We start from the raw sequence: 12,997 nt of genomic DNA, 5'->3' as shown, positions 1-12,997 counted from the left end.
GAATAGTTATGATGCATTAGTTAGATGTTATGTGGGGTTTTGGCACACCAAAGTCTTGAAATCGAGTTTCCGATGCGAAATCGGACTACGATCGGTCTCCGACCGATCGAACTGGCTAATCCTTGGATCGGTCACCGATCCGGATCTGATATGCTCTTGTATCCTCTGGATCGGTCGGTGACCGATCCGGTATGATATAGTGGCGAGTCCCGATTTCCGGTGCCTGGATCGGTCAACCGACCGATCCATACATACCTGGATCGACTTTCAATGGCACACTGGATCGGTCGGTAGACCGATCCACCGGGACGGGCGATGTAGCCGGGATCGGACAACCGACCGATCCAGGGTCTTGTGACGTACCAGTATCAGCAGATCGGTCTGTGGATCGATCCGGAGGGTGTTACCAGTTGTAAATACCTCCCCTAGCATGTGTACAACTCCACGGTACACCCGGAATGTTAGTGTCAGAGTTAACATTAATCAGATAATTAGTAAAGTTTTGAATTAGCCCAGCTTTCCGCACAGTATAGGGTAGAACGAGGGTAGCGATTCGCCCTACAGCCTAGTAGTAGAAGGCGGGTCGCTACAGAGTGGTATCAGAGCAGTGTTCCATACTTCCTACACACACATCAGCATTGTACCTGCAGCTTCCAAGTAAGAACACCTCTACTTTATTTATGCTTCTTGTTTATTATTACAGTTCATGTTTATATACCTACTGCTTGTTAGTATGTGATAGTTTAAACATGATATCAGTAGTTAGATAACTGTGATAGTGTTAGTTATACCTATGTTCTCTATGTCTTTAGAAATGGCACGAGGACGCCCGGCTAGAAGGGCACTTGCTACTGAGCCCCAGCAAGAGGCAGGCAGTTCAGTGTCTCCTCCAGACCTTACAGCACTAGTGGCTCAGTTACAGCAGCAGCTCGCTGAACAGCAACAGGAGATAGCCACCTTAAAGGCTAATCAGCAGAATACCCCCACAGTCACCCCGGAACCGAATCTGACGACTCCAGAAGTCTTAGAGGTTCCACCAGCTCAGCCTACAGCGCCAACACCAGCAGTCCCAGCAGCTGAGCCAAGAAAGGAAGCCTATCTGATCCAGTGGCAGCGAGTCAAGCCAGAGAACTTCTCAGGCACTAGTGAACCATGGGATGCACAAGCATGGTTCAAAACACTGGAAAGCACGATGGAGCTTCTGGACTGGCCGGAACACGAGAAGGTGAAGTGTGCCTCCTTCTGCCTGACAGGAGACGCACGCATGTGGTGGGAAAGAATCAGAACGAAGCGCCCAGTGAACCAGATGACATGGGCTGACTTTGAGAAGGAATTCTTTGAGGAGTTCTTTCATATGCGGGTTACAAACCGCCACTATGACGAGTTCACTGAGTTTTGTCAGGGCAACCTCTCAGTTGAGGAAGCCGTGAAGAAATTCAACAGGTTGGCTCGTCTATGCCCAGAGCTAGTCAGCACGGAAAAGGAACGGATCAGGTTGATGCTCAAGATGCTGAGGCCAGAGATAGCAGGCAAGTGGCATACATAGGCCACAAACCACAGAGGAGTTAGTGAGCGGTGCCTTGACCACAGAGCATTACCAGAATAGCATGAGGCAGCAGAAGCAAGTCTCCTCGAGTCCAAGGGCCAAGGAAACTCTCACACTCAAAAGCAGCAAGGTCACGGCTCTAGCTGGAAGGGAACTCCAGCAAGCGCAGTCGGGAGTGACTCAAAGGAGGACCATCTAGCAGCGACCCGATTATCTAAAGTGTGCCACTTGTGGGAAATTCCACCGGGGTTGTCGCAAGGGCACACGAGGGTGCTGAATGTGGACAAGAAGGGCACATGGCCAGCGGTGCCGAACAAGACCGGTCTTCCTCAGCCACAGCAGTCCAGAGGCCAGCCAGCTCGGTTACATCGGATGCAGCCGCTCTAGAAGGTCCACTTATCGGCCAGAGCCGATTAGAAGCCCCTCCGGCTATGGCGAGCGAGGATCTACTCACTCACGGAGAGGACATAGCAAATGCCTCGGCGATCGTCACAGTCAGATTAGCATTTTTCGTTATAGTACTCTTTATTCTTTGATCTTTGGGCAACCCATTCATATATAGCCGGTGTTCTCCGAGAAATTAGAAATACCCCCAGAGGTACTCGGTGGTCGTTTACGGCACTACCTTCAGGAGAGGTCATGGCATCCACGCAGCTCGAGGCGGTGCCGGTCATTATAGTAGGCAGGGAACTCTTACGTGATCGATCCTGCTGGAAATGGTGACTCGGCGTCATCCTTGGGATGGACTTTCGATCAAATACGGTGCTTCCATAGAGTGTCAATAGAAAATCGTATTCCAACCAGCGAAGCACGATTCGAGTACATCGGAGAACCAAAGAAAAAGCGAAAATTTCTCTCAGCTATGAAGGCACGAAGTTGATGGATTCGGGATGTACGGGGTACCTAGCAGTGGTCAATACCAACCATGACGAGGAACAACAGCTAGCAGAGGTCCGAGTTGTATGTGACTACCGCAGTCTTCCCTGAAGAGTTAGCACCAGTCAGGGAGATTGAATTTGAGATAGAGCTCTTCCCGACCAATCCTCCGCATCGTATGGCTCCAGCAGAGATGAAGGACTTTCATGAACATGAGGAGCTACTTGACAAGGGCTTCATACGCCCTAGTCACTCACCATGGGGAGCGCCTGTGCTATTCGTGAAGAAGAAGGATGGAAGCATGCGGCTATGTATAGACTACAGAGCACTCAATCAGGTCACGATCAAGAACAGGTATCCTCTTCCCAGAATAGATGACCTGTTCGACCAGTTAAAGGGAGCAGCAGTGTTCTCAAAAATTGACCTCAAATCTGGATATCACCAAGTCAGGGTCAAGGAGGGTGATATACCGAAGACAACATTCAGGACCAGATACGGACATTACGAGTTCGTAGTCATGCCTTTTGGCGTGACAAATGCTCCAGCTACATTCATGGATCTCATGAACAGGGTATTCAGGGAGTATTTAGATAAGTTTGTTATTGTGTTTATCGATGACATTCTTATCTACTCAGGAACTCAGGAAGAACACTCAGAGCACCTGAAACTAGTATTGCAGACCCTTCAGGAGAACCAGCTATACGCCAAGTTCACGAAATGTGAGTTTTGGCTAAATCAGGTGTCCTTCCTGGGTCACGTCATCTCAAAGGATGGTATTATGGTAGATCCCAGCAAGATAGAAGCAGTAAGTAACTGGAGGAGACCTAAGAACGCCAGCGAGATCAGGAGCTTTCTGGGATTAGCAGGATATTACAGAAAGTTTGTAGAGGACTTCTCCAGGATAGCCTCCCCAGTGACAGCTCTCACCAGGAAGAACAAGAAATTCCAGTGGACAGAGGACTGCGAGAACAGCTTCAGCGAACTCAAGAGGAGATTGACTAGTGCACCTATTCTGACACTGCCAGAAAATACAGACAGCTTCGATATATATAGTGACGCCTCTAAATTGGGATTAGGAGCAGTGCTGATGCAAGATGGCAAGGTAATCGCCTATGCCTCCAGACAACTCAAGGATTATGAGAAGAACTACCCTACTCATGATCTTGAGCTTGCAGCAGTAGTGTTCGCTCTCAAAATTTGGAGACATTACTTGTATGGAGCTCAGTGAAGAGTGTATACAGATCATCAGAGTCTGAAGTACTTCTTCACTCAGAAGGATCTGAATATGCGACAGCGCAGGTGGCTAGAGCTAGTCAAAGATTATGACATAGACATCCTCTACCACCCAAGGAAAGCCAATAGGGTAGCAGATGCACTTAGCAGAAAATCCAGCACTACCTTATTATCGCTAGCAGCCATGTCACCACCCCTACAGAAGGAGATCACAGATTTTGGTCTCGAACTCATCGTCGGACAGCTCTCTACTATGACCTTAGAGTCTACCTTGCTTGGTGATATTCAGTCAGCTCAGGATCAGGACCCTGAAATTCAGAAAATCAAGAAAGGGCAAACAGAATCAGAAAGTAGAGAATTCAGAGTGTCCGATAGCGGGGTGTTGTATTTTGGTGATAGACTCTGTGTTCCAGATCAGGAGGAGCTACGGAGACAGATTTTAGATGAGGCTCACAGGACTCCCTATGCGATGCATCCAGGCTCCACCAAAATGTATCAAGACCTGAAGAAACGTTTTTGGTGGCCCGGGATGAAGCGAGACATCGCCAGATATGTTAGCATCTGCCTCACCTGTCAGAGGGTCAAGGCATCGACCAGGAGGAGTTCTGCAGCCTATCCTGATCCCAGAATGGAAGTGGGAGGATATCTCGATGGACTTCATAGTGGGGCTACCGGAACCACGAATGGTTTTGATGCCATCGGGTAATAGTCGACGGGTTGACTAAATCAGCCCACTTTTAGCTATCAAGATATCCTACTCCATGGAGAAGCTAGCTCAGTTGTATCTCGAGATTGTCGGACTACATGGAGTCCCACGAACCATCATTTCAGACAGCAGGTTCACATCACACTTCTAGGAGTGTGTACAGATCAGCATTGGGCACTAAATTGAAATTCAGCGAGCCTTCCATCCTCAGACGGATGGTCAGACGGAGCAGTAAATCAGGTACTCGAAGATATGCTCGGAGCGTGTGACTTCAAGGGAAGTTGGTGTAAATATCTGAGCTTAGCGGAATTTGCATACAACAACAGTTATCAGACCACTATCGGCATGACACCTTATGAGGCACTCTATGGGCGGAGGTGCGGATCATCTGGTATGAGAGTGGTGAGCAGAAGGAACTAGAGCTTGAGACATATCTAGTGGCGAGATACCACGGCCAGATTCGCGGAGGATAGAGGCGGCCTGAGCCGCCGAAAAGCTATCTTGATACAGCCTGAGACCCTAGAGTTTTCGATTGGGGATCAGTTTTCCTCGAGTAGCTCCATGAAGGGAGTCATGCGTTTTGGGAAGAAGGGCAAGCTAGCTCCCAGATATGTGGGACCAAACCTTATCACGAAGAGAGTAGGCAAGGTATCATATGAGCTAGAGCTACCTCAGGAGATGTCAGCCGTCCATAACGTATTTCATGTCTCCATGCTGAATAAGCATATTCCAGACGCCACCCAGGTGATTGAGCCCCAGTTGGTACAGGTCCGTGATGATCTCAGCTATGACAGTCGGCCTATTCAGATAATAGACCGAGCAGTAAAGAAATTACGGAACAAGGAAGTACCATTAGTCAAAGTCAGCTGGCAAAATCACACAACAGCAGAGGCGACTTGGGAGACAGAGGCCAGCATGAGACATAAGTACCCAGAATTGTTTTAAGTTCGGGGACGAACTTTTTATAAGGTATGGGGGATTGTAAAGCCCGAAAATTCTCAAAACTGTTTTAGAAATATAGTATGATTTTTCTGAAATTTTTAGATATTTTTCCGGAATTTTCCGAGTAGCGGAAGTAGCAAAAATAATTAGAACCGTAAAATAGCTTAGGCGGGGAATCGAACTCGAGACCTATGGTTTACGGATAAGTTTAGTAACCGGTGAACCCAGCAGGGCCATGCTGAAAGAAAGAGGAATCAATTATATTTATATTAGAATTGGGCCTAGTTACCCACTTAATATAAATAGAAGAACTTAAGTTGGGTTGGTTTATTTTAGAATTGGTTCGGCACCTCCTCACCTCACGCCACTTTTCCCTTCCAAAACCTCACCGCCGCCTCTCCCTCTTTCTCCTCTTCCTCACGCACGGCACACCAAGGTTCACCTTCCGGCGACGACTCCAACACGAAAGAGGTTCTTCTCCGCGAGAGGAACGCGAAGACGTGATCGGATCGTCGAGAGGATCATCTCCACCGGAACTCTAGCGAATAGAATCGTAAGAAATTACGATCAAGAGGTAAGAAACCCCTCACCTGCAGTATAATAGCTCTGTTTGGATTTTCTATGCATTAGATTAGTAATATGCAGATTTTTGTGGACATGTAGGGTGTTTTAACCCTCCTCTCAGATTTAGGGATTTAGTTGAGCACCTTTAGATGGGCCGGACACGTTTACCCTCTTCAGTTGGGGTTGTAGACGTTGTCGGGTGCCTAAAGGTGATCTCCCTAATGAAGGGGAGAGTTGGGGCACACTAAGTGTTCGACAAAATAACTAGATCAGTAAAAATGCAGCTTAGGCATTTTGATAGTACAGCTAAATGCATTAGAAGCGTTTAAAACAATAAATCAGTTTATTTTAGCTATATGGGACTACGGTCCAATGGGTGGGCTCCCACAGTCGCCTCTAGGTTTAGACAACCTAGATCTAGGTTCAGATAACCTAGAATCAGTAAGTTACACAGTAATTAGCTACATTCAGTATTTTATTTTCAGTAGGCACTGTACAGGATCAGATATCCGTTGGGTTGGACTCCCACAGTCGTCCCTAGGTTCAGACAACCTAGTAAACCCTACTAGATTCGGAACTTGCAATCCCGGGTCTAGTTAGGGATGCGCGCACAGCAAGTACAGTTGCCGGGCCCAAAACAGTATGATTATGTATTTTCACTTATTACGAATTAGTTTTCAAAACTCAAAATTGGTCTTGTTAGTTGAGTTTGAATTCAGTATCAGTTAGCTCCAGTTAGCTTTTATATGCTTAGTTCAATTATCTCCATTGATTTCATGTACAGCTTTAGATATGCCATGATTGTATGCTTATATGTCATGCCATGCTCAGTTTATTCAGTACATTCAGCATATGTTTTAAACAGCATGATTTCAAAGCATATTTGCATCGTCGCATGTTTTTGTGAGGTAGATGGTTTCTTACTAAGCTTTTTGGCTTACAGATATTATTTTCCTTATACTGCAGATACAGGTAAAAGGAAAATGGACTAGCAGAGGAAGCTGGGGGGCAATGCAAAGATGGTGGGTGTGTATGGAACTGGAATCAAAGGTCCTTAGGGGACGTAGCAAATTGAGCATTAGACTCTTTAGCATTTACTTTAGCATTTTATTTATTGGTTTTGGTTTACATGTTCTAGGCACTTTTAGTTGTGTGTGTTGCCATGAATTCCTAAACTATGCCTTATGTTAAGTTAGATTACTAGTTTATGTCGTTAGAATGTTATTACATGTTGTTAGAATAGTTATGATGCATTAGTTAGATGTTATGTGGGGTTTTACGCAAAGTCTGAAATCGAGTTTCGGATGCGAAATCAGACTCGATCGGTCTCCACCGATCGAACATCCTGGATCGGTCGGTAGGCCGATCCAGCCGCATACATCAGAATCCTCTGGATCGGTCGGTGGACCGATCCAGGTATGGTGAGCGAGTCCCGATTTCCAGTGCTTGGATCGGTCAACCGACCGATCCATACATACTGGATCGGTCGTATCCAGGAGTACACAGATCGGTCGGTAGACCGATCGGTGAGAACGTGCGATGTAGCTTCGGGATCGGACAACCGACCGATCCAGGGTCTTGTGACGTACCAGTATCAGCAGATCGGTCTGTGGATCGATCCGGAGGGTGTTACCAGTTGTAAATACCTCCCCTAGCATGTGTACAACTCCAAGGTACACCCGAAATATTAGTGTCAGAGTTAACATTAATCAGATAATTAGTAAAGTTTTGAATTAGCCCAGCTTTCCGCACAGTATAGGGTAGAACGAGGGTAGCGATTCGCCCTACAGCCTAGTAGTAGAAGGCGGGTCGCTACAACCTCAAATCCAAATATGCTTCAGACTAGGCTTACGCCCATTCTACAATTCTATGGGAGTAGAGGGTTCTGACTTTAGAAGGTACTATGTTCACTTTCGTTTCTAGAGTATATCCTCAAAATGAATTTGGTAATTCTGAATAACTCATTATTGATCTAATTATTCCATAAGAGTCCTATTCCTTCATTCTACTACACCATTCTGTTGGGGTGTACCAAGTGTAGTCAGTAGGGATTGAATACTGACTTCTGATAAGTGACTCCTAAACTCTCCTAAGAGGTACTCGTCACTATGATCTCACCGTAGTGTCTTGATACTTTTATCTAGACATTTCTCCACATCAACCTTGTACTCTTTGAACTTATCAAAGCACTTAGACTTGTGGCGCATCAAGTAAATATACCCGTATCTCGAATAGTCATCTATAAAAGAGACGAAATATTCGAAACAACCTCTTGCCTGGATAGTCATAGGTCCACACAAATCAGAATGAACCAATTCCAACACTTCTTTGGCTCTATACCCCTTAGACTTAAAAAGCCTCTTGGTCATTTTTCCTTCCAAGTAAGACTCGTAGGTTGGAAAGTTTTCCACCATTAATGAACCCAAAAGTTCATTGGCTATTATCCTTTGAATCCTACTCAAGTCAATATGACCTAACCTTATATGCCAAAGATAAGATTGGTTCATTTCTGAAGGTTGCTTTCTCTTATTAGAGTTAGAAGATGTGTTATTAATTGTTGGATCGAGAAGTGCTAGAAGGGGAGTGAATAGCACTCGTGACTATTTTAAACGATTTAGAAATAGAGTCAGAATACGTAGCGGAATTAAGTAAAGAAAAAAGGAACACACGCAAACACAGGTTGTTTACTTGGTTCGGAGCCTGTGACGACTCCTACTCTAAGGCCCGCGATCGTTGATCACTTTTTGTGGGCAACACCTATAAGCTCGAATAATGGTTATAGGATTATTACAATCTATTAAATTGAAAGAGTATACCGACAACAAGAATGAGCAATTTTGAAGCTTTGGGTCGTCAGGATCTCGTTGCAGCACTTCGGGATCATCTAGTTAGCAGCTTGTAGCAGAAAGATTGCTTGGAAGAAGATTGTCTAGACTGCTGCTCAAGACATCCTTATAAAGGTTGTTCAAGGCGCCTCCATTAAGCTCCAAGGCGCCTCCAACCTAAGGTTTTATCCCAACTCAGCCGTTGTCGATCAGGCTTTGACCGCTGCTCGTTATCCACCTGAAGGTGCCTTCGACGCCACTCCAAGGCGCCTCCAAGCCGCGGTCTAAGGCGCCTTCAGTCCCCATGAAGGCTTCAGCTTGCACCCGAGGCGCCTCCAAGCTTCATGGAGGTGCCTCAGACACTGTTCATCCGAGGTCAAGTGTGCTTTTTTGTCCCTGCACAATGTGTTAGTCCACAAAAGACACATATACCCTGCAAGATAAGGTTAGCACACATAAATATGTTAAGGAAAGTGTTTGACAGTCTCTGGACTATCCGGGTCTAACTTCAAATTTCCAACCAGAAACCCTAGGTCGACCTGATGCCTACTATTCCCTCTGCGGGGAACGCATCCTCACCTACTCCTCTCAGGAGAGTTACCTGTTGCCAGTGCGATCCTCCAGATCGACTGGACTTTTACTCAATGCTCGATGCTTCCAGACTTTCTGCTGGACGACCTCTCCCTGACCCGTCCAGTCTTCCACCTAGTTCGCGACACCAGGACTTTCCACCTAGAATTACCACCCACTAGGACTTTTGCCTGAAGCCCTTGACCCACTAAGACTTTCCGCATAGGGTTACCGCCCCCTATGACCTAGGGTTACCGCCCCTAAGATTTTTCACCTGCCTAACCTCAGTTAAGACTTTTACCTAAGTACAATTAGGACTTTCCTGTAAGCTCATTCAAACTGTAAATCCTTTGCCATTATCAAAACACTGGTTCGATCGTAAGATGCTTCCCGCACCAACAATCTCCCCCTTTTTGATTATGGTAACTTAAATTCAAAGTTAAGTAAAACAGACATAAGTAAACGAATGTATCAATAAACATAAGCAAGCTTTTTTAAGTAAAAAGTTCAAGTAAGAATGTAAGCAAGCTAAATGTCTTAGGCTCCCTCTTAATAAGAGCTCTCCTTTTCTTATCCTTAATTTGAATTTGTTCTACTCTCCCCCTTTGCCATATATCAAAAAAACTTTTGTAGGGAAAAGACAAGATGAAAGGACTAAGTTTTTAAAACCAATAAATTAACTTGTTTTTTAAGTAAACAAATTAAAGCAGAAGAAATATTAAACACGAAGTTGGTTTTAAGAAAAGTTTAGTAATTTAGCTAAAAAGATTTTTCTTTGAACCGAAAGATAGCTAAATTACTTTAGTTTTGAACAACTCCTTTTACTTAGCCAAAATTTGTGCAAATTTAGGTAAAATTTTTAAAAATATAAAATAAACAATTTTCGAAAGGCAAGTTTTGAAAATAGTAAGCTTAAGTTTTGCAAAAAAATGACTTAGCTAGTTTCGAAAGGCTTTGTTGAAAAATATTTCGTTAAATTTGTAAAGCCTTTTAAAAGACATTAATTTCGAAAGACTTATCGAATAATTTTTAAAAGCTTCAAAAAAAAATTAGGTAACCTTGAGACTTGAATACAACGTTTTAGAAAATGGTTACCTAAGTTGAAAGGAATTTTTTTGAAATAATATTAAATAAAAAAATCTATTGATTTGACCTAGTTAATTTTGAAGACGGCTATAGAAATCATAAGATATTTAGATGAATAAGGAATTTTAAATTAAAGGAAAAGAGGAGCAATTATTTAAGAACCTAATGTCCAAGCATGAGTTAAGTTAAATGAATTAACCAATTTCCTTTAGTGAGGTATCAGAGCCCTAAAGTGCAAGCATGCGTCAACTTGAAATTTTAATATCCTTAACCAACTGTCTAACGTTTAGCTACTGGCTGAATACCTAGAGGGCAACAGTTTTCACTTGGTTAGTCAAGTTAAGTTCAAAATCCAGTTAGATTTGACTAAGTCAGGATCACTTAACTTGAGTATTGTAAAGTTAGTTTTTAACACTCAGACTCACTATGATGCACAGAAATAAATATTCTGGAGTCCAGGCTGTACCCTATGCATCTCACGTCGTTCTAAATTTCTTTCAAACACAAACAAGTTACGCCTAGTGTGTTTGTGAGATGCTCTATCTGAAACTAGGGGAACATGATTTCTAGGAGGAATATCCTAGGCTAAGTCCAAATTTTGAAAAACTAATAAGATTGGGATTTTGAAAACATTATTTTTCCTAGAATTTTAAAAGATAATTTTAAGATTAAGAAATTTTGAATACCAATTTTTTTTAAAAAAAATTAGATGTAAGAAGTTGGTTTGAAAATCAAGATCTATTCTACCCAACACATTCCTATTTGTCTTCTAAGTGCACTGAACTCGAGTTCAGGTAAGGGTTTTGTGAAAATGTCAGCTAGGTTTGATTTGGACTCAACATGATTAAGTACAATTTCACCTCTAGCTACATGATCCCTTACAAAATGGTGTTTTACCTCTATGTGTTTAGTCCTAGAGTGGTGAATTGGATTTTTGGTCAGATTAATTGAATTTATATTATCAATTAAAATTTTTATATTTTTATATTCTAGTTGATAGTCTTTTAGTGTATGCATCATCCACAAAAGTTGAGAAGCACATTCTCCTAGGGCTATGTATTCAGCTTCAGTAGTGGATAAAGCAACGCAGTGTTGCTTTATGCTTGACCAACTTACTAGGCACTGACCTAGAATTTGGCAGCTACCACTTGTACTTTTTCTATCTAGTTTGCACCCGGCATAGTCTGAATCAGAATAGCCAAAAAGGTCAAGGGTGCAAGTTCTAGGGTACCAGTGTCCTACATTTAGGGTGCCCTTAATGTACCTAAGTATTCTTTTAGCATATGTTAGATGTGACTCTTTTGCATAGGATTGATATCTTGTGCACATACCTACTGCAAATAGTATATCGGGTCGACTTGCAGTTAGGTAGAGTAAGCTACCTATTACACTTCTATAGTGTTTTGGATCTACTGGTTTTCCTTCAGGGTCAGAGTCAATGTTGATATTAGTTGCCATTGGTGTATTTATAATTTTTGAATTTTCCATGCCAAATTTTTTAATTAGTTCCTTAGCATATTTAGTTTGATAAATATATATTCCATCTTTGGTTTGTTTAATTTGTAAGCCTAATAAAAAATTGAGTTCCCCTACTAAACCCATTTCAACTTCATTTTCCATTAATTTAACAATTTATTTTAAAAGTTTAGTGTTGGTTGAGCCAAAAATTATATCATCAACATAGATTTGGGCTATGAAGATGTCTTTCTCTAAGGTTTTGACAAATAAGGTCTGATCTATTTGACCTTGGTTAAAGCCCTTGGATATTAGGTAATTAGATAACCGTTCATACCATGCCCTAGGTGCTTGTTTTAGGCCATATAAGGCCTTTTTCAGTCTGAATACATTGTTTGATTTGTCTAAGTCCTCAAATCCTGGGGGTTGGCTTACATATAGCTCTTCCTTAATGAACCCATTTAAGAAGGCTGACTTGACATCCATTTGGTATAACCTATAATGGATTCAAGTCTAGCTACTGGTGCGTAGGTTTTGTCATAGTCTAATCCTTCAACCTGGCTGAACCCTTTGGCTACTAGTCTGGCGTTATTTCTTACAATCTCACCCTGATCATCCAATTTGTTCCTAAATATCCATTTGGTGTCAATTATGGACTTATCTATGGGTTTAGGTACAAGTTTCCAGACTTGATTTCTATCAAATTGGGCTAACTCTTCTTGCATCGCAATGATCCAGTCTGGATCAAGTAAGGCTTCTTCTATAGTCTTAGGCTCAATTTTGGAAATAAGGGCAATCTGACTCAGGTTTCTATAAGATGATCTAGTTCTAACTCCTAGGTTTGGGTCACCCAAAATTTGGTCAGGTGGGTGAGAGGTATATATTCTTGTTGGTCTTATATTTGGGTTAGTCATTGGTTCCTCTAGTTTACTAGTGTTGGATTGAATTTCATCATCTTCTATAATTCTTGGGTTAATGTCAATTCTTTCATTTGTATTAGGTAGATTATTTTCTTCATCAAAGATTACATTTGTTGTTTCTTCAACTTTTAGGGTATTTTGGTTATAGACTCTGTTGGATCGAGATCGCGCTAGAGGGGGGGTGAATAGCGCTCGCGGCTATTTCATTCGTATCGGAATCATAAAAACTATCGGAGAAGTAATGCAGCAGAATAAAGAAAACAAGCACACAGAA

Source organism: Zingiber officinale, chromosome 3B (assembly GCF_018446385.1).
Source record: "Zingiber officinale cultivar Zhangliang chromosome 3B, Zo_v1.1, whole genome shotgun sequence".
Classification (NCBI taxonomy): domain Eukaryota; kingdom Viridiplantae; phylum Streptophyta; class Magnoliopsida; order Zingiberales; family Zingiberaceae; genus Zingiber; species Zingiber officinale.
The sequence above is the reverse complement of the archived record's forward strand: the minus strand, read 5'-3'. Positions refer to the sequence as shown.